The following is a 24,885-nucleotide window of genomic DNA, read 5'->3' as shown; positions in this document are numbered from 1 at the left end:
ATCATTAGGATACAATCTCTTTCCTAGAAAATACAACTTTTTCACTTCAGAGTGGAACAAACTTTCACACGACAAAACAGTTGGCCACTTCAAGTAGTTTTCTTGTAATAAGAGCAACAGAGCTCTTGACATTTTTTTCTAAGCAACAACAATAACCTTTGTAAATCGACTTCCATTTTTTGTGTTCCAAATTAAAGAGACACTGCAAATTAAAAAAGGAAATAATGTAGCGAACATAAAGGTAAGTCGAGTACATCATAAGACATAGATTGAAGAGCAGCCTTCCCCTTCTTGCCCAGGACAAGGTCTCTTCACAGCTACTGTGTTGCCTTCTGACATCTCCTTGATTTAAACTCTTGGCTTCCACATGTTTCTTACCTTATTATCTCAGTGTGTTTCACCTGTTCTGAGCACCTAGCACAGCTAAGAATTGACCTTTTGACTGCCAATGCTTGGGCCCTGCATATTGTCAGGAGAAAAATATTGTTCAGCTCTTCAGTTTTATAGAGATACAGCAAATGCTGTGGGTGGAAAATTGGACATTCACTGAACTGTTGTACCATGTGCCATGAAAAGCCTTTGGATAAATAACTGAGAAAATATTTTTGAAGTTACTAAGAAACTGAAAAGGAAAATAACAGGTTTTTTTCTAATTTATCCATTCATTTCCAGTGGTTTTGAATATTGTCAGGCTGATAGCTATCGTTTAGGATATAATTCTTCTTTATTATCTAGAGTACAATCATTACAGAGACAGGCTTCCCTTGCTTGTCTCACCAAAGCCCTGCCTCTTTTTAGGAAGATAATCTATGTTGATAAAAAACTACAGTCCCTGCTAAGCCTACAGAAATGAATTAGAAGTGGATATCTGAGTGCTAAAGGAAAAAAATCCACAAATCTCAAAGGATACCCATGGAAAATATGACTCCTCCATTTCCATTCAAATCTAATGAACCTTTAGAAGACAAAGAGAATGACTTCAAATGCATAACCCAAACTTCATACTCTTCAAACCTCTATGGACATTACATATTGCCTTGACACTGTACATCTGAACATCTTATGGTGGTGCATCAAGTTTTATGATCAGGATCTAGTATGCAAGATCCATTCCTTGCTCCTCACCTACAGAGAAAGGGTGAGTGTGTTTTGAGTGCTTTACAAAATCACACCCCCTTGGGAAGGTTGAAACACTGAGTGATGAGGGGCAGGCTAGCAGCAGGCTGCGCAAGCTGGGCGTGATCTCACCCACAGCAAACAAGGAGTGGAAGAGTTTTAAAGTAGGTCATAGAAATAATAAGTTAAGACCACACCAAGAGTCAGCTGCTAGAGGGCAGAGAAGCAGACAGCACACCTCATACCCGTCTTTACCTCCTCTGTATCTGTAGTTTGTGCAGCTGGTACCATAACTCACTGCAGCCACCCTGAGTGTCACAGACAGGACTGATATCTTCGCTACCAGTTGGTTACATCTAGACAACCCAACATCGCCCACTGGTCTCTGCAGGTGTACCTCAGTCTTTTAGCTGCTGCACAATTTCATGGCAGGGAAAAACTCAGCTAGACCTTCACATCTCAAGCTGAATGTGTGAAGCTTACTGAGGGGGAAGCAAACAAGCTACACATTTTGTCTAATCAACTACATACAATCTGAAAGTTATAGATGGACAATAAACAAGCCATTTCCCTCACTTCCCTCCCCTTGTTGTTAAAGATACTTTGCACAGTATAACAGTCTTCAAGTAAGGGCTGTAGGGTCAGACCTTAAATCTAATTGTGAAATTAGTGCCTGGTGCCTGAAATGGTTAATACCTCAATGAACCATGAGAAACAGATGCTTCTTTGAAAACGGATGTGGGGACTGTGGAGATTTATAATATTTAAGTCAACAGGTGAAGTAAAAACCTCCAGGATCTTGAGTGCAGTCTGTTAAAACCAGTGAACTTTCATTTAGAGCAGCTGCATTCTCTGTTTAATACCTAGTTCACAAGCTGATCTTAATTCCAGGTTGAGCTTGGTAATGGGATGGCTTTCCAGGCGATGTTATAAGCATACACTATACTTCATACTGCCTGCCCAGGGCTTAACTAAGTGCTTGACCTTATGCAAATGTTGGCCCACATTTTATTAACCACAATGAGTATTCTATGATTTCCCCCATATAAAGACAAAAGTTTCAAAGTTTGATACTTAGCATTTAGGTTCACAAATTCATTTTACATTTTTAAAAGTAAGTGGCCTAAACCGCTCAGCACCTACAGTGTCAGTGGAATCTCCCAGTGTTCAACAGTTACGAAAATTAAAAAATAATAATAATTAATTGTTAAATTTGGGTAGAAGGGCCTCAGGGAGAACTCAGCTGGGGAGAAGGTTTGACAGTAATCTTTGGTCGACTAAGACACATTCTCCTACATGCTTCTCATCAGAAACCTGGTCACAATATGTGCTCTCACAACTGTCATACTAAAAGCGATGCTTAAGAGTAAAAATCCCAAAAATTAGTTGTACCAAACCAACAGACTGCTTAAAGATACTCAAAACCAATGGAGTGTTGTCAGTCCTTTTTACAAAGAACATTCTACTTTTTTTAGACTGCTTTGTAGCAGCTTAGAAGTAGGCAAATATAGTTAGCTGTATTCAGTGTGTGTGAAACTAGTATAGTGCACAGAAAAGTAAAAGTGCCTCTTGCCAGGTTTCCTGTATTCTGAATGTTTTTCATTAATGCCAGATTACATGTATCTTCACTACAGAACCATAAAACCTTCATTAATCAATAACCAGTTCCCAAAGCAGCCCAATGTATTGAGTAAGTTGCCAAGCAAATATTAGATAAAAATAATGTTTGATTTCATGATTTGGAAAGAGAGAGAGAGAAGAGAGAAAGAAAGGAGGAAGGGAGGCAAGAAGGCAAGGAAGGAAGGAAGGCAAGAAGAAAGGCAGGAAGGGAGGAAGGCATTTTGAAGGAAGCAAGGAAAGAAGGAAGGAAAGACTAGCTGAAGGCAAGACTGAGTACACAGGTCCTATCCCTTATTCTTTTTCTGACACAGCATGTGTAATTTAATCTTTCATTTTTTGAAAGCTCACCACTGACTGAATGCTTAGATGTTTAGTTTATATCTAAATGCTCTCAAGACTGGGTCAGTCTCCCCTTCACTATAGGATACTACCTGCTTTTCCTCATACTTTGTGAAAAAGTACAGGAATGGTTTACCTGTTCCAGAGGAAGGATTGTAAGAAAGACAAGCCTTCCCACAAACCGGAGGTGGAGACTTAGATCTCTGAAAGAGTTGCGGAACATAAAAAAATACATAATACAAATTATACATGAAGAAACAATCTATTGCTTGACTGTGGATTAAATTTGCAGCAGCACTGAATATCAGATACCCACATGAATGGGATACAGGCACTCAAGAAGGAATCAGGAATCTTTGGTGTCTTAATGTCTTCATTAAGCTGCTAAATTTAACAGAAAAAAATGGTGAAACTTGTGCTTTTAAATCTAAAAGCACTTTAGAAAACTTTCACTAGCCATTAAACGTTGATATTTGGGAACAGAGAGAAAACTTAGAAACATGCTGAAGCCCAAAGGAATAGTTCAGTCTCTGGAGTTCACAACCAGATGAAACACAGGAAATTACAGAGATGTAAACAAGTCTTTCAGCCGGGTTTACCATTACTTCTCCTTTTTCCTTTCTATGTTTCAGTCAACAATTTAATCCCATAAAAAAAAAAAAAGTTGTTTCTTGGCCTTTCCTTGGTAATCGTTTCACTTACAAATACTGCATTCAATTACCATTGTCTTTATCATTTAGATTAATAGGCAGAAATAGGAACTGAAAGTCTGTGATGTTCTGGATTTGGTGTAACAACAAGCATTGATATCATGAACTGTTGTATCTTGGCAGTTGTTTTATCACCATCTTGATTGATTTGTTTTCCTCTGTCTAGGGTACAAATTGAATTTCATCATGTGTTGGCCAGTGATATAGTAATGGAACAGGGAATTTTTTAGCCTTGAGGCTTTGTTATCTGCTTCTTTGTGTATTCTAAAGAGCCAAAGTTCTTAAAAACAGCACTGTGAACGTTCAGCTAGAAAATGCCCTTTTGTAGCCTTTGCAGATTATAGCCCTTCCATACAATGTATTCAGTCAACTTTCTTCCTGTTTCCCAAACAGTTAAATTTAGAACTATTGTCTTGATCTATTAATGAGATAGAGCATCTAGGAAAGTCAACGAGCAGTTTCAAAACCAGCATCTACCTTGTCTCTGGAATTCTCAGCCAAATTGGTATGCCCATCTGAAAACAGGTAAGTTTGTTAATTTTGGAAACTACTGCCTCATAAGCAGTCTTTCCTCTTCCATATTATTTTGCAAGGTATGATGCAAATAATGAAATGACTATATGAAAAATTAGTAAAGTGTGCCCAGAGTAGAGAGTGAAAAGGATACCTGAGTTGCCTGAAAAAGTCACTTTGATAAATTTCTGCTGTTTCTGGTGTTTTCCACCATGACTGGCTTCTTAAGTTGTCTATTACACAGCCAGTGACGCATGGAAAATTATGGACTAAAAGCCAAAAAGGATATCAAAAATATCCCCATACTCTTCAAGGCCTTTGTACTTCAGGAGACCTTCTATTATTTTTGATACGGTGTATTATATATATATTAGCTCTTATGGCCCTCAGCACGCATGCAAAAGCAGAAACACAGACTTCACAAGAAATGGTAATGACTTTGAAAAGTTTCCTGTCTAAACAGATAAGACAAAGGCTAGAAGAAAAGAATGTTCCACTGAATAAAATGAAACTAGCATGTATAGGGTAAGGTATACCACGTAGACATTATCTGCTTTCTTCTCCCAGCCCCCACAAAATTTTACAGTCAGACCAGCAAACAAATCTCAGGCTCTTTGCCATAGCCCAGACTGGAGCTCCTTGAAATTAAAATTTATTTTCTTGAGTTATTTTTACTTACTGATTTTCAAGCTCGGGCACCTCTTTTGCTTTTTCTACTCAGCTCTATTGAAGCAGTTTTTTGCTTGAGCCTTTGGCATGTTGAATCACTGTCCATCGGCAGCTACACAAATACAGATTTAGACATTATGCTTGGCTGAGAGGAATCACGTCCTAATAAACCAGTAATTTCTGATATTTTCTCCTTTATAAAGTCTTAGAGACTTATTTCAGTTCTCTCTGAATCTGTATATATATATATTTTGATCTCTATGTTTTATTTCAGGGTGCTGTCATAATGATACTTTAGGATGAGATGTTTAGACACTGAACCCTCTCTTGCTCTCCTGACAGGCATTCAATGTATTGCAAGTCTTAAGTCAGATTACCACATTTGGCTCTCTAATTGCTCTTGCCATGAGGAACCCATCCTCCAGCCACAGGGTTTTTCAATACAGAGCAATGTTCTGGAATACGTGTACTGCGTGGTGGTTATTTCTTAAGCTACCAGGTCACTTTTTATGTGAAAAATAACAGACTACCAGGCCAAGAGAAAACCACTCACTTGGCTTCTTATCACTTGGCTTCTTATCAGAAGTAGTTGGCAAAAAGAGTGAAACACCACAATGTATCCATTTGACGGTATTTGTGACAGTATTATTATGACTTCTCTTTTTACCTCTGAGAAGGTAAAACACAAGCAGCTCAGAATCCCCACGTTATTTTGCTGGCCTATCTTAACCACTGTTGACTAAATCTTCATCGCTGTTTAAAACCTGGTCTGTTTATTACAGTAGCAAATAACTGCACTCACTAATGCAACATGTTGTTTTATTCTGCGTATTCTCTGGAAATTTAGTGAAAGCACCAAACTCATCTCATAGGGCTACTGAGCAGTGAGACACCACACCTAAACAAATATCAGTTGCTGAAAACCTGGTAATCATTGAAACCAACTGCACACAAAGGAAAACACACTTTTAGAATGAAACGTTTAAAGGGAAACATTTTCAAAAAATATCTAAAAATCTACTGTAAACTATGGTGTCTGCTTGGGTGTGTAATATACCTGCTTCTGAAAATGCTAAAAAAATGGGGTTGGAATGAGACGCTTAGAGACTATTAAAAAAACAAGAAGAAAGAAATTCTTCTTTTTGGGAAAGGTGCTATTTTTGCAGTACAGTAGACATAATCTGCAATACAAAATGCTAATTTTGTTTGCTTTCATGACGTTTTTTCACTTTCCCTTTTCTTTTGCTTTCCGGAGCAACAGAATTTTACTGACAAAAGTCTCTGTAGAAGGAAAATGTCCAAGTCACAAACATGAATATTTGTCAAAACCAAAAATTAACTGTGCACATACAGACTCCAGCAAATAATGGTTGGTTGCTTGTCCATGCAGGGAGCAAAAAAAATCTCAGGAGATTTAAGCTGTCTGGCAAAAGCTACTCAATCCAGCTCATATTTCTAATATTTGTCACTTGTCCAGAAGTTAAAAATATTGAAAATATTCAAAGTTAGAGTACTGAAAAATTGAAAAGCAACTGCAATCCGTTCTGTGAGAAAATAAGGTTGTGTGAACTAAATATTGCTTTTACAAAACAATGATTTTAAAAAATAAATTATGGAATATTTAATTTCATTTGCAAGTCCAAATGATTAATGATCAGTGCACAGAGATTAAGAAAGCAGTAAAAGGGACAAGATGGCTCAGGGAATTAGTAATGTAGTACTGTGCCTTTTTGGTTTCAATTTCAGCTTTTCGGTTGCTGTTACTAGTGAATCCCTTATGCTTTAAAACTGTCTTTTATGTTTCAAGTCTAAGTTCTCCTGCCAAGTGGCAGATTGCCTGAAAAGTCAATAAAAGTTGGGGTCTGGTTCACCACTGCATTGAACCAGTATCACGCTAGTGTAGCTCAGTTGACTTCAAGCAGTGTACTGGAGCACCAGGACCCAGGAGTGTAGTAGTCAGCAGCAAATAACATTTGCTTGGAATATGAGTTCTCTTGACTATAAACTGGGGTGCAGCCTTGCCAAATCCTGAGATTTTATCATGAATCTCACAACATTTGATGCTTGCCTTATAGTACCATCTCTCCCAACTTTAGGATTAAAAGAGAATCTCAGTTTTCATTTAAAAAGTTAGGTTTCTAGAAAACCCTCACACTATACCGAAAAATCTGTGACTCTCGTATACCTTTGAGACTCAGAAAAGAGGAAGGGGGTGAATAAAGCATCTTAATGGATACTGGTGATTTTTTTAACATGACTTTTTAACCTAGTCTTCTCCTCTCTAGGGGTTTGCCCCCTTCTATGTATGTTTGACAGTGTTCAGGACTGCTGATATGCTGTCTTCCTGGTCAGCCCAGTACATATCTCTGTTGACCACCAGTCACAACTCACGTTTCAGTATGAAACATAAGACGAAACTTCTTCTGTAAAAAAGTGTATAAAGTTTCTTGTGTAAAAAAAAAGGTGCCGATCAAAACCATTGGTTCAAGCAGGATGCCTATAGGATTTTCCTCTCCAACTCTGCCTAGCAAGATAGGGTGCAGAGGGAGAAGGAAAGGTCTACATTTTCCCTGAAAATCATTCATGTTTCCCATTAACATTAATAGGTGTTTACATGCATTCATAAGAGGGAGAGTAGGCCTTCTACTACATATTCATTATGTTTAAAAAGTGAAATAAAAATAAAACAAAGCTTTATACACGAGACAGAATTGTTATGAGCTGGAATACGTTACACTAGCTTCTGTTCCCCAACCAATTATGCCTTTCATAAGATTTGTATTGTATTCCCTGGCCAAGTACCATCCTTGCCTTAATTGGAAAAGACATTTGAAAAAACTGATACAGAAAATCTCCATTTGACCTTGTGCCCTTGCTTCATGTCAACAATTTCAACCACATCTGCTCTTGCACTGTGAAAATGTTGGCATATTTCTCTGAGCTCTGCTCTGACAGCTGCAGGCACTCTCTCTTTGTACAGGATAATTCCACCCTCAAATACTTCGAGAGCAGCGAGTGCAGATCTTTCATTGCTCTCTCATTTAATACAGAGACTCTGCAAAAAGAATTCAAGAGAAGTTTCCACTGAAAAATCTCTGTGGCTCTGTGTCCTTGAGGAAGAATTTATTCTTTCTGTTGCCACCAAGCAATGGTGGAATCAATCCTTTGTGATTAGTAGAAAGTGGGGAAGTGTTTGCAAAAGTAATACAGCAGTATCCATATGTTAAATTGATTTTAGTATGGCCAAAAAAAGGCAATCAAACTATGAAGTACAGATTTTTCATTATATTTAACACCTGTTAGACCAGAATCTGATCACGTAAGGTTAATGGGTTTTGCTTTCCTGATTTGTTGATTGAAGCATACGTAAATCTGCATGATAAATTATCAGACCAGGTATTGCAATTAATTTCTCCATGCTGCAGAAGCTGTGTAGCTCTCTGGACTCGTGCCGAGATTGCAACGGCAATATATGCAACGCAATGTACAGAAGTTTGAATGAAGTGAGAAGTCTTATTTTAAATTAGCTAAAGGTAATTTACAATGTAATTCCTTATGGTTATTTCTTGATGTGGTACTAACTGAAGGCAAATTTCATATAGAATATGATTTGTTTCCCTGACTGTGCATAGAGCACTATCTGTTGCTTGTGTTCCATCTCTAGTTCATTTTAAGGATGTAAGGCGCATCCGTTTTGACCTTTTGCTTGACTTTGCACTGACAGCATTACATTTATTAATCCATTCATTTAGGGTGAGGGATACTAAATATCACATGCAGAAAGTTTGCGCCTAGCTGCATTGGTACCTTGGAAGACAGAGAGACACTTTGCACTTTATTTCATTTCAAGCACAGAATTCCCTTCTAATGTTAGGTAGTGGGGATTGGATGGGGAAGAGGAGAAGGAAAAGAGCCCATTTATTTCATTACGTGGAAGTAAGAACTGTTAGAATGTATTTTTCATTTCCAGTCAGATGGTAAGTTGGACCTGTGATAGTAAATACTGTAAAGAATAGTTGAGTATTTGAATCATGTTCTTTAGAGTATTGTCTCTGCAAGGTTATTAAAATCTAACATAAATTAAATGAAATATGGACTTCCACATTTGTGACCCATTCTCTTATTGGCTTGGTTTTCTGTGCTGTTTGAAAACCTTTGTATTTCTTTCTTCCAAAATTCCCTCTTGATTATAAATTTTCTGTATTTGCATACATGGTAGTAACATCAACATGACTTAGCCTGTTGGGCAATCATGATTAAATCTGGTCTACTATTACTTATACTATGATGAACAACTCTTTGATTTTTTATTTTTAAAAAAAAAGTGCTGGAGAACAGGTTTGATCCATGGTGAAATGAGGGGCTGCACAGGGCAGAGGGTCAGTTTTGCTTTGTGTTCTTCCGCTCTTTAAGGGCAATCATGCAAATATGTTTCAGAGAAATTTTAAAATGGAAAAGCTCTGAAAGAGATGTTAAATAGGGGTTGTAACATACTAAACACAGGCTTGAAACAGCATGAGAGACCTGTGAGCTAATCTGTGCAATTGTTCTTCTGTATCTTCTCCCTGGGAGGGGGACTCTCCAGCATCCTCTTGAATTTGGAACAGGTTCTCTCCATATATTTTTAATGTTTATTTATTCATATAAATTCAAAATCCTTTGCTTTATGGTCATATAATAAATAGATCGATGTACCTGGATATTGTAAAGCAGGAAACTTTAATGTCTGTGAAATACTGGGAACTCCTAATATTCATATGAGTGTTTAACAGATGTTAATGCTTTCTTCTTTGTGATTTCCACATACCTTAACAGATCTATGAAGTTCTGAGTGTTTTGCACATGTATCTCATATAAATACACTCGTTCATGCCACCAGTCCTATCAGAAATAAACATCTCACAAAATATTCGTGGCAGCAGGCATTTAAATTTCCATTCTGTTAAATGGTTCTATCAAAAAAACCTTTGGAAATATATTAAATGAAAAATGTTATCAACAGTTTATCCATAAAATCCTGAAAAAGTCATGACAATGAAGCAATGAGAAATTAAAATTGTTAGTTTTGATGAAGAAAAAAATACACTAAGTTTTTTAATATGTGACAGATCATGCTTGTACTTCATTTTAAAAGAACGACTTCATGAAGACAATAATAACATAGTGGATAAATATTTATATTTTGGGTTAAGTACTTCAGCTGTGAGTTGCTATCAGAACTTGGGAAATCCATCAACACCTGTGATTAGTTAGTAAAGTTTAATATTTATTTTTCCAGTTAGTAAACTGCACATCAGTAGATCATAGATTCTTCCAAATTAATTGTTGGTTCCTACTCCGCCAGCTTGTTACTGGGCAGTGCCCTATGAACATTAGATGGTTGGATTTCAAGTCCAAATTCTGCCTTTACAGTGTGAATTGTGCATTCATTAGTTACTTCCTTCAAGCATGATGTGGTATTTTCTTTGGTGATAGTTTCTTTCTCACTTGAGTATTTAGGAGAACAGCTAATTAATCTACAGACTCTGAGGGAAATTTACAGGCTTTGGCAATATTCACATAGTAAAATAACTAATACTGATAATACATTTTGCTTGTTTAGAGGTTACCCTTATTGACATTGACAGGTTTTAGAAACTTTGATTACCTTAGTCTCACAATTCCCCTACTAAGTGGGTGATTATTATCATCCTTCATCTACAAAAGTGGAAAGTAAGGGAGTGAGAGATTAAGTGATTTATTCCATGTCCACAGGAAATCTGTGATAAAGCCCAGACCAGAACCCAGGTCTCCAGACTCCCAGCCACATGGTCTCAGTCTGTCAAATTGTCCCCTACTGCTGTTCTGATGGCTCCGCCGAAGTTTTGGGAACAATGCCAGAAATTTCTGCATCAAAAAAGAAGCAAAGACAGTGGCCAAATATCCACACTTTTAACTGGACTTAACACAATTTCTGTATAAACAGGGGTAATAATAAGTAAGGGGTTCATCGGACTTGTGCTTAAACCTATGAAATGTACTTTGGGTGTGATAGTGACCACATGACTTTGTCAGTACTCCTCATAGGGTAGGCCAGTCCAAAATGCTGTTTTGTTGTGCCTTATATTTGAAACAACTGAATGATGCTAAGGCTTAGCCTTGTCCTCAGGCAGCTGCTCCTGAAGGAGGTCCAGTTTACAGACAGCTTCTCTTTGACCACCCAGATGTCACATCCATATGTGCTCAGCCCTCTTTTCTGCTTATTTAGCTATGTCTCATATGAAATAGAAGCAAAATCCTATTTCACACTCAACATTTTGGCAGCTCTTGCCAGACTCATGGATACAAAATAACAGAGTATTATACAGTGACTTTATACAGCACTGTTAATTTGCACTAAAAGCTTGGCTCTGTGTTCTTCCTTCTCCTTTCAAGGAGATGGTGACTTTGCCTCCTCTGCAGAAGGTCTAAAATGAAACCATGAGAAATGCCTGTGTTGTTCCCATGCCAGGAAATCTTGTATGAGAACACAGCTGCAGCAAGGCTGGTGCCCATTCTGCACTGGTTCACAAGGGAATGGGCATCCTCTTCCTCCCCTTGGCCATGTATGATGGCACAGGGCTCTGGGGGCCTTTGGTTGAGGCACTGAAAGGACGTGTGGCATTCCTCAGCCACAAACAATGCGCATGGGTTCTGCTCAAGGGTATAGGAAAAGGGTATGGTGATATCACAACAGGACTCTCCTCCTGACCTTGTGTGTTGGTCTGTGGTACAGATCAAACAGAAGGACAAATTAACTCAGAGAGCAAAAAGTAGCCAATATATATCTCCTATGTATGGGCTACAGATCATTCCTAGTACCGCTGCTGTGGTGATGTGGGCACAAGCCTGTCCATACTCAGGGTTGATCATAACCTCATCCTATTTTATCAAAGAGCAGGAATTTGAATCAGCAAGAAACAGGTCAGTAGTCCTCCAGAAAAAAACTATTTTTCGGCTTTGTATTGATGGGGCGTGTGAACTTACCTTGATGTTGATACTTGGTCTTGATGATGTTTCTTCATGGCACCTGCTGTCTCCTTCCTTACTCAAAGCCAGGAATTGCTACATGCCGGTCTCAGGTTGTGGACCTCTTTTTCACCTAACAGCTCTAGTGGGGATTCTTGTCACTGCACCAGCCTCCTTTGCAGTGCTGTTTATTGGCTTGTGTAGATGGAAGGGTGTCTGGCCTTCTTTTTCTACCCATTACCTTTCTTGTCCTTGGTAGCTGCTGTCTTCTGTTTTTTCTCTTCTTGAAAAAGTGGTATGCACAAGTTTCGTTATTTTCAGCTGACCAACAGTAGTCATATGATGATTGAATCTGTTGCTGACATCACCTTGAGAGAGACACCGCAGTACCAAGAGGAAAAGACAGAGGACACAGCATAAGCTATGAACTGGAAACGAAGACTATTAGCACAAAATTGAAGGTAGAAGTTGTTGCAAACTGGCTGTTTATTTCTATATGTATGTAATCTATTGCTTACAGAGTGGATGTATTGGTCACATCTATTTTTAACAAGCAGAAACTTTATTTGGTGTGAGCAGAAAAGCTTTAAAAATGAGAATTTCTTTAAATTCATGAATATTTGTATCCAAAACATGGACTACATCTGACAGATAATCTCTCTGCATAGTCCAGCTGGTTAGTCCGTAAGTTTAAGAAATTAACACGCTCTAGTGCAGTTAGATGCAGGGATTAAAAACATTTTTGCCTTACATATCTGATTGCAGGCAGAAGTTTATAAGAACTGCCCGGAAGACTCAGAAATCAGAAGGGAAACAAAGATTCACACATGCATTTTTTAAAATAAAAATCCTTATTTTTTTCTTTTTTTAGGCAAATTTTCTCATATTTTGTGTTTAAGGTTTTGATCATTTGTGTCTGCCAGTTCTGCAAGCATAATTGTTCTGTGTAAGGCCTTGGCTTCTTCCTCACCTGGGATTAGACAGACAACAGAAGGAAGAGGTCTGATGTAAAGGTCTTTCACTAAGGCTTGGATAGCACAGCAAAGAGTGGCTACTTATTCTGAGGTTGTGAAAAAGCTATTACTCAATTTATATTTGTTAACTTCGAAGTAGAAGGTATCTCTTCCTGTGTACACTGTCGCCAGTCTCAGCATGGGCCTGTATGAACAAGACCGATGCAAATATTCGTACTTGTGTGTGTCTTACCATCATAGTTGACTGATACTCAGGCGTGAATCCCTCTCTGCATCAGCAGCAGTCACTGCCAGCTGTCTGCCCATCATGGCAAAGGCGGTAAGTCCAGGACGGAGAGCTCTTGGAAGGGGCTTCTTTGCAGTTAGGAACTCTGATAAGCTTTGTGCAGATCTTTTAGCTACAACTGTTTAAGATTATTTAGTGGCTTTTAAACACTGTTCGTGCCCATTCCGAACAAGCCCACAGAACATCTGCCCAGTGTCTGCTAGCTGTGCTCAGGGAGTGTCTACCAACAATCCTATATTGTTCTCAGCAAATGTATATCAGTCCAGATTTTTTCCATGGCTTTGTGTCTTCTTCAAGCATTGAGGAAACGGTGACCTTTCATTGGTTCAGGCATGGAAACTATAATCACAATACTCAGTAGTTATATTTGCTTTGGAAAAGTAATCCTATTGTTCTCCTTTTTGAAGCTTAAACTAACAGTCAGCATGAATGTCATCTTCGTAAAACGATAGGAAACCTATAATGTCTGGTATTAATAAATGCCTCTGTGTTCAGTGTCTGAACAGGGTTGAGACTGAAAGTAGAGAATGAAGTCCTTATGACAGAACTCAGGGGCAGTCTCTCTTGTGAGTATTTTTATGAGATGCAACTGCTACAGAAATGCATCTTGTGCAACCCAAGGCAATCAGTTTGCTCTTCAAGGGAGAACAGCGATAATTTATTCCTGACAGAAGAGGAGAACCCATAATGGGGGTTGAATGCTGTTTGCTGATTCACTCTGAGTGTACTCTGAACTAATGACTGTATGATCAGAGGAAGAACTCTCCTGCTGGGAACAGACAGGAAGAGACAGTAGCCTCACTGAAATCAGTGAGCCTAGTGCTGCAGCACAGTGAGTCTCAAACATTGTGACTTTTAAGAAAATTATCCAAAAGCCCTAAAGTGTTAGCAAGAGTTTATAAGGGTAAATGTGATGGCAGAGAATGATGCACTGACTGAACTTGTGATTGTAGCTGTAGACTACAATCACTTAGAAAATTTATCTAACTTGCAACAGTATTTTTCATAGCCTACTTGCTGTTGTAATGAGTGGTAACTGAAGAATCAGTGGCAGAAGAAGATTTGTCTTAAGGTTATTATACAGGGCAGGGTCTCAAGTGAACTGGATTCGGTTCATGGTTCCTCCTTAGTCTTTCTGCACGGTTTCAAGAGAGCCACTTAATCTCTCTCAGCTTCTTTTCCCTGTCTGTAAAAGAATAATATTTTTGTCTATTTAAGTTGTAAGCTCTTTAGAACCAAAGTGTAAGTGGGTTATATGTTTATACTGGAGAAAATACACGGGGCTTTGATTTTAACAGTGGCCAATATGCAGTCCTTAATAAAAATAATATTAATTAGAAATAAAGACTGCATTACACTTTGATAGGGCTGTGTTACATGACAATGGCTGTACATGCTGAATTCATGTAATTTCCACAGTTGTGCTTAGAGTAGGGAGTTATTTTGGCTGGAAAACAACTCAAACAAGCAGTGCCAGCAGCTGTAAGGTCAGGAATAACTGCTGGGTTTTATTTTTCAGCTCTTGGTCTTCTTACAGTTCATTCAGTAAAAGAAGGAGGTGAGAAATATACAGAAAGTTTTGATAGTGTCCAGCGCTACTTTTCTGAAGTTGATCTTTGTTGGTTTGCAGGCGTACCTCAGACTCACTGCTTTTAAATGGTCCCAGGTATAAATGGATCAGAACAGATTGTATTATGATAAAGTCACTTGTTGAAGTCAAAAGATACTCAGCTATTATACTCCAAACCATAAATGTTTCTTTTGCAAGTCACTCCTGGAGCTAATATTCACAACCTACCTGTAGTATACATAAAACCTAGAACTTATAAAAATGAAGAGACCTGAAGTGCATCTTGTTTATGTGTGCAAATGGGTTTTTCTGGATAATATTGCATACAAGCACAACTGACAGCAGACCAAAAATGTGCGTACATCTACGGCTGCCAGTTCTGGAGACAATCTGAGTTCATCTTTCAGCTCTGAAGACAGGCTTTAGAGAAAGGCCCTGCTATTATGGTTGCAAGGAGGGAGAGACAAGGAGCCATGCTCCCTTGTTAACAGACTCTTCGAAAGACCCTTATATAAGAGACAGCCTTGTCAAAGAAGTTGTGCGTGTCTTTCACTCAGGCCTTGAAGAGAACATTGTGACTACTTGTCTCTTTCTGGGAGGCAGTTACAGAGAATCACAGATTTTTTTCTTTCTTTTTAATAGTATACAGAAACAATTTTCTGCAGCTTGAGGAAATAAAACATAGATTCTATAAGAATGAACATGGGTAAATAAATGAGCAAATGGGAGTTTCAGGATGGAGAAGGGAAAAAAAAGCAAGGTCAGCAGGGAAAAAAAGTCTTTTACTTGATCAGACAAGTAAGTATACAGGTTCTCTTTGGGTCTGAAACAGAAGAAGATATAAGAAAAACTTGAAACACCCTTAGTATGCTGGTTTTCACTCTTTAGTCTTCTGGGTTTGGCAGTTTTATACTTTAAGTAAGGGTCAGGGTCATTCTGTTATTTTCTTTTTTCTATGTGAGTAAAAAGGTGAATGGCCTTGAAATCTGCGGCAGAGATTCTGTTTCTGCATAATCGGCCCATGACCCACCTTTGCTTTTGCCTTTTGGATCCTGAGTATGTTCCATTTCCCACAGCTTTTGTTAATGCATTGACTTTGAACATATTTCATATAAATTTTCCAGATTAGACTGCTGTTAGCCATAGCAACAAGGACCTGACTTCTCCGGGAGTGAGAGAGTCATGAGGGAAAGAACAAAAGTTAAGCTTGTGGGACTAATTCTGGCCACACTGAGACTGTCCAGATGTCAGCATAAAAAATTAAAGCGATGGAAACCAGTACACCCCTCATATACGTTTACCACAATGATATAAGTATTGTCCATTTTACAACATGGGGAAAAAAAATCTTTCATTGCATGGAAATGTGTTGCATAACTACTGTGCTCTACTGTTTGGAAAATGCTGGGACGGGCCAACACCAACACTTCCTCTCATTCTCATATTTGATTAATCAAATTACTTTTTACCAGACATTAGCCAGAACACTAGATAATTGTTTTCTATTTTAAATAATGGCTTGCTGAATTCAAAGGGCCTTGTTTGAGTCTGCAAAACCTGGCATTAAGCTGGAGTAAAACAGTATCCAATTATGCCCATTACCCCTAGGCAAGTACTTTTCTCAGAAAAATCACCTGTCAACAGCACAGCATTCTGCCAGAGTCATTTTTATTCACTTTCTGTTCCAGAGACATTTTGTTTGCTGATCTATCAATTGAAAAGTCCTTGTCAAAGAAGAGGAAATAACGATAATGTTTCAGTGAAGGAACACACTTGTACAGAGGTAAAAGTATTGTACCAGTCCAACACAATGCATTCTTCCCATTATTCTGACTCAGACATACAGGCTGTGAAGCAGCCAACTTTGGTCCAGGAATCATTAAGAATAGATAAGGGGAAGGTCTAGGAAGATTGTGGGAGTTAGAAAAGAGTGTTCAACTTTATGTGCAGAAGACTGCCTTTACCTTTCTTAGCTAATTTTTTACCCTGCTGTGAGTAAGAGGCAAAAAACTCCGAACAACAAACCAACACAAAACACAAACCAAAAAACTCAAGAAAAAGTAGCTGGTGAAAACTTTTTGTTTTCAAATAAGGGTACTATCTATAGGCTCTCACATGAAAACAGATAGTGGCACCCAGTTGATGTTACGACAAAATATAAAGTTTGAATGTTGGGAATCCCTATGAAGATCTCCATGACTTTATCACTCATAGTTTTTAGATTGCTCCAAAGTATCCATCTTCTTTCCAATTTCATTAAGTGGGCTCCATGAAGAAGTCATTCTGTGATTTTAGAAGGTATATTAAATGATTTGCAACATATTACAGGTTGGAGGTTCCTTTTGTAAAGTTTAATGCCGATTTAGCATTTTTTGTAATAGCAGTCGACAACCAGAGGGTGGTAATGTTTTGAGAGGAAGAGGCATGCCAAGAGGAAATAAATGAATCTGAGAATGCATTTAAGAGAAACAACAAAACTGAATAAATCTGCTGCCTGTGTTGCATTCTCCACAATAAAAATGAAAGAAAGTCTGGAGGTCAGAGCATGAAACTGTTTTAATCTAATTCAGTAAGGTGTATTAAAGAGGCATTTTCAGCAAAAGGTTATTGAAACCAAATCCTGGGGAGAAGTAGCCAACTGTTTCAGGGAACATACGATCAAGTTTTAAGATGATTAATTTTTCACAGCAGTGGCCCTTAAAAACTTTCCCATCACATTTGATAATTAATGCGTATTTGCTACAGATGACTGCTTTGGTCCGTATTTATTGAGTAGAGGTCCCTTCAGTATGAACAGGTAACGTTGAGCAACCTGATCTACTTTTCTTAGCCAAAATGGCAGCTACTTAACAGTCACAAAGATTTCTTTTTACACTTTCTTTGCCAATCCAATAGTACACAGTGGAATTGTGGAAAAAAAAAAAAAAAGTAAAATAAAATTGGAGGTCAGGGGAAGTCTTGACTTCTAATACACGCTTTGCCGCTGATTTCTTGTATGACAGTGATTAATATTTTAGTTTTGCCATTTGTTAATTACGAGTAGCAGGAAAGAGAGCTGTATTAAAGTGGTTGTCCCTTAAAGTGGCTATTCATACCAGTAGATCTCTGTTTGAGTTTACATATATGATCAGTGCACTGAGCATGTAAAATGATATACAACTGCTGAGTAGTATTGTTTTGAACAGAAAGCCTGTGAGCTACAAACACTGCCCATAGCTCTGCTTTGGCACTACGCCTGACAAATGTATCCAGGGGTACAGGTGGGCATCGGCACTCAGGCCCGGGGAGAATCAGCAGCCCTGACATAGGGACTTAAGTCTGTGGTGAGTTTTACGTGCCTAAGGGTGTGGGCTCCAGAGAGACCATCACATTTAGTGAGAAACCACAATATTGCCCACTGGTAAACATCAACAATGAAGAGCAGTTTAAATTTCACTTCAGTTCTAGGGTGATTTTCCCACCACCCCCCCCCCCCCCAGTTGTTTCTCTTGAGAATTCAAAGTCCTTAAATGTCTTGTAAAAGATATGCGTTTGAATTCTTTCAAAGCTGATGGAAGAAAGAACGATTGTTCTTTCTTTCAAAGCATGCCCAGAGGAGTATACGGTGATCGTCTGTCTCCACCATCGCTCAGTGTTTAGCATAAGCAACAAGGATGTTGTAAGCCTGATGAAATTTAAGCACATGTTTCACTTTCTGCTGGAATATGCATTACCGCCCAGTCTCCAGGGTTCTTCAGACAAAGGACTTTCTCACCTTTCTTTGAAGCTTTTTCTGCTTTCCTTGGAAGTGGGGAATGTTCACCGTGTCAGAGAAAAGTAGTGGGAATAACATTTGTTAGGATGGTTAAGAGACAGAGCCTTTGTTCCTTGCTCCAATTAACACGTCACCCTTGGTGGAGCAAGAAGCATTTCCCCATCTCCTTTCTTTCACACCTCTAACCTACTCAACCAGGCTTACTCTCTCCGAAGTCCCTCCTACACCCTCACCAAATACCATCCTCTAGTGGTGAAGATGCTCTTTGCAACATGGTAGATGAGGTTTCACATGTCCTTATTTAGAGAAGGAAGTGGACCCATCCCTTTCGTAATGCAGGTGGATGATGCTCTGACCTCAGGAGCAGCATCAGGGAGGAGCACCACCACCTACCTTCTTAATTCCTTTTTTTTCAGTGGTGCTCAATCTGTCAGTGGGTGCCTCCACAGCACCTCCCAGCCTGCAGGGAGGTTGGTGAAGGTTAACCCAACTCAGCTTGGGAAAGGTGTTAAATTATCAGCACTAATAAGGCAAAAGGACTTGCTACACTAAGCAGCAGAACTTCAAACATAGAGAAAACTTTAACATTGTAAGCTTAGTTGCCTACAACAAGTGTAAATACTCCACACTTAGGAGACAGCTGAACAAGGGTCCTGAGGGTCAGAATTTTTGGCTGGGGGCTTAAAGTAGCAGGTGAGCATTGAAGTCGTATCCAAGCCCTTTCATGGATTTAGCCCCCAAGTTCTATTAAGAAAGCAGCCACCTTAAACACAGCTCAGGAATTGCAATCTGTTGTTTATCACTTCCCACAGGCACCACTTTAAACACACACATGTGTGTATATGTGCGTATAAAAGGAATACCTGGAGGAATTTAAAACATCTTAATTAAACTTAAGATGTGTGGTTCAGATAAGGTTGGCATGTGGCCACTGCATTCCAAGATTCTCAAATAGCATAATCTAATTAATTTTGTTTAAGAACACAGAGGTCATAAACATACAGTAATTTGAAACACTTAGTACCCTGCCAGCTGGCACTGTCTCCTTTCCACTTCTTTGCACTGTAATTTCACTTCCATTTGTGCCGAGCCTGAAATCTCCTCACTCTAGTAGTAGGCTGTATTATGTTACACAGTATTCAGCTGAGGTATTTTTTAATGAACTAATTACATGTTAGTTAATAATAGAACATTTCTTTAATAGTCAACTGCTGAATATAATTCTGAGAGAACTACTGTCGGCTGAGATCGTGCAGGAACCTTTAGGAACAGGTTTCAACTAAAAACATTATGTTTATTGTTTAATATGCTATAAATAAATGAAAAAGATCTCCCCTGAAAAGCCTGATGTTTTATCTTTTCACTGCTGGGTTGTGGACTGGGAACTGATGTTTTCCCGCCTTTGTTAGCAGATGGTTTTTGAAAGTAATTAAAAAAATAATGGACAGTATTTATAGAGACCTGCCATCCAAAAAGCATATTTGGATTTCCTTCTGTTTGCCATCTGCTCGTGTCCAACCTGTTTCTAGTGCAGTGCTGTAGGCACAGTCTATGCACTTATTTCCTAGGCAACCTCTGAGTGCCCAGAACAGATAGCTTCTGCGAGGTTCAGATCCTCTTTATGGCTCTCCTGAACGAGGCAACATGATGTCATGTAGCATGATGTTGTGCAAATCTTTCAAAATGTTTCTCATGGCTCTGCCCACTGGGAAGCCATGTGGCTGATGTGTTTAGCCAAATATCCAAAGTGCTCCGTCCATTTCTAGTTACTGAGATGCAAAGCAGACAAATTGCATGACTTTAGAGCTCAACTTTGTCATTCAGAAGTAGTTCTCAAAGGACTTAATGTTGACTTTAGACCACTGGGTTTAGTTTTGAGATAGCAGGGGCCAGTGAGCTACAGATAGATCTTGATGACCCATGGATACTGTTCCTTCAGAAGTATATACTTTTGAGAATGCCATAGGTCAGATTCTCCTTGGCTGATGTAGATCAGCATGGCATGATAAAGCAATATTTAAGCTACACAGATTTATAGCAAGGAAGGATCTGGCTCAGCATAGAGAGACACACAACATCATACACAGGCTTCACTATTCTCCTCACAACACGTGCATAACTATCACTAACGTTAATGAAAGGCATGCATTGAGGGGTTATATTCTTACATGTACATTAGTGTGTAAAGATCTCCATCAAAGATTTTCTCTGCTGGAAGACAGGGATACAGTTACAAAACTATTCTCTGTCTGGTACTGCCAGCAGCGCTGTAAATCCCCCACACCCCATATCTAATGTACTCAGATGCAGAGGAGGCAAACAGTCATGCCAGGGGAAAGCAAGAGGAACACAGGCTGGCTAAAAGGCAGTTCTCAGAGACGAAAACCAGACGGAACCCCCTACAAGTCCAGCACTGGGCTCCTGAGAATGGCTCAGCCTTAACCCTTAGCCAGCTAGAAACTGAAGGAGAATTACCAAAGTTTATTGTTCGTGAAAATATGAAGCATGTCTTTTTGAGCATGAAATGCTGTGTGATGTGGAAGCATTGGGTTTTCTGAAGTGTTATACATGAGAGACACATACACATCCCATTTCTTACCTTACACTACTGTTGGGTAGAAGGACTTTGAGCTGCAAAATCCCTGGGGTCGACAGGGGTCTTCAGGGTTTCTAGCCCAACCTCTTACTTGGACAAGATGCAGTGGGAGCAGGCTGCCCAGAGCCTTGCTTAGCCTGTTTTGAAGTATCTCCAGGGAGGGAGATGTTACCACTCCTCTGAGCAACCGGTTGACTATGACTTATTTTTTCCTTCTATTGAGCCAGAATTTCTTATGTGGCAACTTGAGTCCATTGTCTCACATCCTTAGTGAAATCAAGATTGAACCATAGCTTCACTAATCTCATTGAATTTATTTGAACAGTTCTAAGTAGTTTTACTGTAAATAGTAGTGAAGATAGAACTACAGGGTATAGATGATCAATAATGCTATATAAACCTTTCCACTTTGGATTTAGCTGGATCTGATACTTATTAAATGACACTGTCATGTAAGTGATTTGAGCAAAATAATTGATGGTATAAGACTTTTTTCTATTGTGTATGTTTCTGACATTGCTTAGTGATCTCAGTCCAGTTCTCAGTGGACTGGTCTTCACATCAAAGCCACCATCACAGTTGGTGCTCACACATTTCTTGACAAGGTTCCAGATTCTTAAAGGTATTTAGGCATTATTTTGCTCTGTCTTGTAAGGCCTAAGTGATTTAGACAGGTAAGAACAATTTTCAGAGTTGCTTGACTTAAGACTCCTTGAAAGCCAAGATTTACATGAAACGGAATTTACCACTCATCCTTAGAAGCAGTCTCTCCACAAGAAGAAGGCAGGAAGGAAATAAATAGGGGCAGTTGTGAAAATTTATGTTGCCTTATGCCTGTGCGTGTTAAGAGAACTTCACTTCCAGAAACTGCGTCACTCAAATCTAATTACTACATTTCTTAAAATAAATTAATAAAAGAAAATGTTAGAGGTTACAGGCCAATTTACACCTAAATTTTTTGTGGATATAAAAAAAAACCCAACCCAAACAACTCACAGACTCTCTATCCTGAACAAGAGTGCAAAGAAGAAAAGAGCTTACTGGGGTTTTTTAGTCCTCTTTAGAAAAGTGTCCTTTGAATAGAGTCTTGATGAAAGGTACTCTACAGGAACATAACTGAGAATGACCAAACAGGAGATGTGGTTCACATACTTATGCATATGAGATCAAACCACTGCCTTGCATCTGGTGAGTTTATACTGACAGTTTATTTCCAAGGCAGTCATCAATATAATGTCTGAGAGTTTAATCCTTCTCTCACTAAGTCAGTACCAAGACTCCCACTGGCTTCTACAGTGTAGCTTTGAAGCCTGCATATTCAATGCCTACAAAATGAACAACTACTTACCCAGGAGAGAAGCCAGGAGGAAAATATTTGAATATAAACATTTACAGTTGAAGAATTGCCTCTATTGAAATCTATCACAAAAGTGATTGATTCGCTGTAATTTTGGAGGGTTTTCTTTTTTCAAAATATCTTTTCTAAATAGACATGGCTATTGAAATAGGAATAGCCTATTTTATTTTAGGTTTTAAATAAACCAGAAAATTCAATTTTATTTTCAGAGTAAAATAAAATCTTATTTTATTAAAAAATGGCTGATTTACAAAAATTTAGCTTTGGATAACTAAAGAATAAACATAATAATCTCATTGTTTTGGGGGAAAGGTCATTAAATATCACCTGAAGTTACACTTAATCAATCAGATAAATCTGTTTTAAATCTTGAAAAATAAAAATATCATTGATATTTTCCTATGTTTTCAGTATTGTTTTTTTGACCTGTTCTATCTGCATGGAAACTAACCGCAAATTCCAGTTGGAGCATATTGAGACGTTCAGAGCGAAAATAAAGCACATATTACCAGCAGTTTTGTTCAAGGGCAAAAAGCATAAGAGGCAATGTGTTTCTCTGTGCCCTTTTAAAATCTGGGTCTGTATAGTTCAGCAGGGCTGAGCTTTTGTGCATGAATAGGATCAGTTCTTTCACAACACATCATTTACTTCCCTCCATGCAGATCTTCCAGAATACGGAATTTCATTTTATGCAGGATGCGGTGCTGATTGAGACTGAAGGAATGAGAAAGTTAAAGATTCTAGTTCCTGAGGCCTTTCTTTGAATTCACTTCTAATTCAGAAATCAAATGTTGCAATTAATGAATTAATGTTAATCTCGAAAAGCGATAACACTTCCCTGCATTGTCTTCCTCATTTTCATGAAAAGGCACTACAGACAACAACCTTCCTCCCTGCCTGAAGTCTGTGGTGCAGGGACTGTGATTCTTGTCCTGCTGAGCAATATTATACCATCAAGTGCTGAGCCACATGAAGTTTTTGGCTGTGTTCTTTTATTTTTTTTCCAGTTCTCTAGATTCCTATGCCCTATTCTCTGGTTCCCAGAGGTAGGCATTTCTGTAATTTCAATTCACTTCCAAATATCTTTAGAAAATGCAAAGCGCTCTTGGCTTGGATTTTATACACGGTCCAGTGCCAAAAACCTATCTGCATTTTTTCCCTTGTATATCCTAATTCTAAACTTAGTTTTCCTTTTACGTTCTGCAGTACTATGCAATCCTGGGGGGAAATGGCTATTCAGGGTAGCATTAACCCTGTGTGAAATACAAAGTGTGAACATTTTAGCTGCCCGTCATCACTCAGCTGAACAAAATGGCTTTGTGGCTGGCACTTCTTCCACCTTACTTCTCCTCCCCGAAATTGCTTAAACAAAATCCATCTTACTCGTTCTTTCTAAAACCATAGACTTTCATTGTCTAGCCTGTCTAACAGCCCCCTAATCCAGTCAGAAAGCCCAACCTGTTTGAAATAACCAAATATGCATGTGGAATTTGCATTAGAAACATAATAGACCTACTAACCACGGTTATTACAGCCCACTCAATTGTTCAAACATCCCTCCCACCTGTTGCTGCTTATAATGTGCTCAAGTGCCATCAAGTGCAAAAGTTACGGTGCTATTTATATGGAACCTTCTTAGACATGTGCGAGGTGCAAGATATATTTACAAGAGCCTTCTTTCATCTCTTCCACTAGGCACAACAGGGGTCTCATCTCCTCCCTGGATGCACATGTGACTACAAATGTCATTACTGGAAATAAAACATTCCCACCACGCAGAGAACAAACCCCAGGGAGGGAGACCAGCACAGGAATTCTCTCGAGCATTTCATTTGCAGCAGGATAAAGTGGGAAAAAAACCCCACCAACAAAAATGCCCAACAGCTTTGCTGGTTTAAATACTGTGTTGTGGATACATGCGGGACGAAGACAAGGAAGGAACCACGAGCGTTCGGGTGGGAGTCGTTCCAAAATCCTACAGGAAATTTGTGTTGGCGTTGGGGGCCTGAAACCTTCTGGAGTTAATGGAAAGATTCAGACTCACTCGAGTGTGCTCTGGATCTAGCTCTTAATACAGAAATATGTCCTAAGAGGTGAGGCACCTCTTGTGCAGAGGGCACAAAACAGTGAACTTGTGGTTCTAATTAAGCCAGCTAACATTTTTATCATTAACTCAACAGAGCAAGGATTTTACCTAAAGTTGCAATACTTTTCAGTTTCAGGAGACTCAGTTCAGGCTCTTAAGGTTAGGCCAGGTCAGGGTGGCCAATGTACTTCATTGCTTCACTCAACAACTAGGAAAAAATTAAAAATAAAACTCCACATTTGTTTGAAATGGCCCTGTAGAATAGATGAGATTTCTGCTTTTACAGCTCTCTCATCTCTGATTCTGGA

The sequence above is a fragment of the Leptosomus discolor genome, chromosome 2 (assembly GCF_034619465.1).
Source record: "Leptosomus discolor isolate bLepDis1 chromosome 2, bLepDis1.hap2, whole genome shotgun sequence".
In the NCBI taxonomy this organism is placed as follows: domain Eukaryota; kingdom Metazoa; phylum Chordata; class Aves; order Leptosomiformes; family Leptosomidae; genus Leptosomus; species Leptosomus discolor.
This window is presented reverse-complemented; position numbering follows the sequence as displayed.